At 47.0% G+C, this 2,008-nt stretch overlaps 1 protein-coding gene across 1 annotated transcript in view; it reads left to right on the top strand.

The window, feature by feature from the left end:
* Nucleotides 1–2,008, top strand: part of DENR (density regulated re-initiation and release factor) — a 17,562-nt gene that overhangs the window by 15,217 nt on the left and 337 nt on the right. The window lies entirely within an intron of this gene.

Here is a 2,008-nt window from a genome sequence, read left to right as displayed (position 1 = left end):
GACCCGGGTTCATGCCCCAGTCCATGAAGATCCCACATGCTGCGGAGCAGCTGGGCCCGTGAGCCATGGCTGCTGACCCTGTGCGTCCGGAGCCTGTGCTCCGCAACGGGAGAGGCCACAACAGTGAGAGGCCCGCGTACCGCAAAAAAAAAAAATAATAATTAAAAAAAAATAGATGCTGGCAACATGTGATTTTTAATTCCTTTTTAGTTATTAAATAGAAGCCCCAGTAAATCAGCTGTCACTTAAGGTGTAATCCATGGTAGCTTTCTCGCTCTTAAAGATTGATAAGTTACAATTTTTAAAAAATGAATTCTACCTTTTAGTTTTTTGGTTTTTTAAAAAAATTTTTATTTTTGGCTGCGTTGGGTCTTCGTCTTCGTTGCTGTGCCCCGGCTTTCTCTAGTTGGCAGCGAACGTGGGCTACTCTTTGCTGTGGCTTCTCATTGCGGTGGCTTCTCTTGTTGCGGAGCACGGGCTTTAGGTGCACGGGCTTCAGTAGTTGTGGCATGTGGGCTCAGTAGTTGTGGCACACGGGCTTAGTTGCTCCACAGCACGTGGGGTCATCCCAGACCAGGGCTCGAACCCATGTCCCCTGCATTGGCAGGTGGATTATTAACCACTGTCCACCAGGGAAGTTCCTGCTTTTTTGATTTTTAAATTCTAAGGTGTTGTCTTGTTGGTTCTGAACATGAGCCTTTCCTAAGGAGGTAAGTGTCACCCAAATCAGTAAAGCTTCAAGGTAAGACATTTTAAATTTGTTTTTCCATGTTCAGATTGTCTTTTATGAACACAAGGGCACGTTTTGCTAATTCACAGTCAACCAAAAAGGAAAGTTGAAATACTATTAAGACTTTAGTAATTTGTCTTGCCAGAAATGCCATCTAATGGGTTAAGCAGTAGCGGGTGAATGACCAGGGGTTAAATACGATAAGCATCATTTTTTTCATAGACCCTCTATAACGAAGAGTAAAAGGGGGAAGAAGGAGTGACTATGAAACAACACGAGAAAAAAGCTTAGCTTCAACTCAGTGTGGTAAATATTGTCACGATAAAGTGTCAAGGTTCTTGCCCCACGGGGCGCATGTCCACCCCCCCAAGGGGACAGCACCTCCTTGGCTGTACATCAGGGGGTGCAGTGCATCCCAAGGGGTACGTCATCACCATTTGATGTACACCGGGGGGTGCACGGTCCCCCAAGGGGCGCCTGAGCACCCCTCACGTGGGACAGCACTCCCGTTGAGTCAATCTGCCTTCGTAAATATGGTGATCCTAATTAAATCAAACATCCTTAATGGATGCCCCGAGACGTAAGAAGGCAGGTTGATTTAATGGGGGCCAGGAAATCTAAGGCGTTTGATTGGTTTAATGAACGCCAAGAGATTTAAGAAGGACGATTGATTTAGTGGGGGTCACGATATTTAAGGGAGCCGGTTTAATCAGCGAGAACCACGTGACTCATGGAGACATTTAATCAGTGGGAGTCAAATGATTCGCTGGCTGGTTTAACGTGGGAGTCACGTGATAAATGGTGCTGATCGACTTGATGTATGGGGCTGATTTAACAACAGGAATCACGTGAGCCAAGGAGCTGATTAAATCAGCTCGGGCACACCCCCACGGAGGACAGCACCCTCTCCGGCTGTACGCCAGGTGGTTCACGTCCATCTTAAGTGGGGAACGTCCACGCAAGGGGTGCAGTCCACCCCAAAAGGTACATCATCGTCATTTGATGTACCCCAATGGGTGCACGTCCACCCCAAGGGGTACATCATCATCATTCAACAAAAGAGGTACATCAAGAGTCAAAAAAACCGTTTTTTAATTTTTTTCTCTCTCTTTCAACTGTGATTCTCAGTTTAGAGCTGTCTGCTGGGATGGCCAGCAACTGACTATTAACTACCAGGGGCAGCGTCTGCCTCCATCTGTTTGTTGTTTGAATGCCAGGAAGTGTTCTCCTTGCCCGGTGTACACAGCAGCCAGAGCAACCGTGCTCACAGTTTAGGAG

This window comes from Lipotes vexillifer, unplaced genomic scaffold (genome assembly GCF_000442215.2).
Source record: "Lipotes vexillifer unplaced genomic scaffold, Lipotes_vexillifer_v1.1 scaffold21, whole genome shotgun sequence".
Taxonomy (NCBI): Eukaryota; Metazoa; Chordata; class Mammalia; order Artiodactyla; family Lipotidae; genus Lipotes; species Lipotes vexillifer.
Note: the sequence above shows the minus strand (reverse complement) of the source record. Positions and strands in the feature narration are given on the sequence as shown.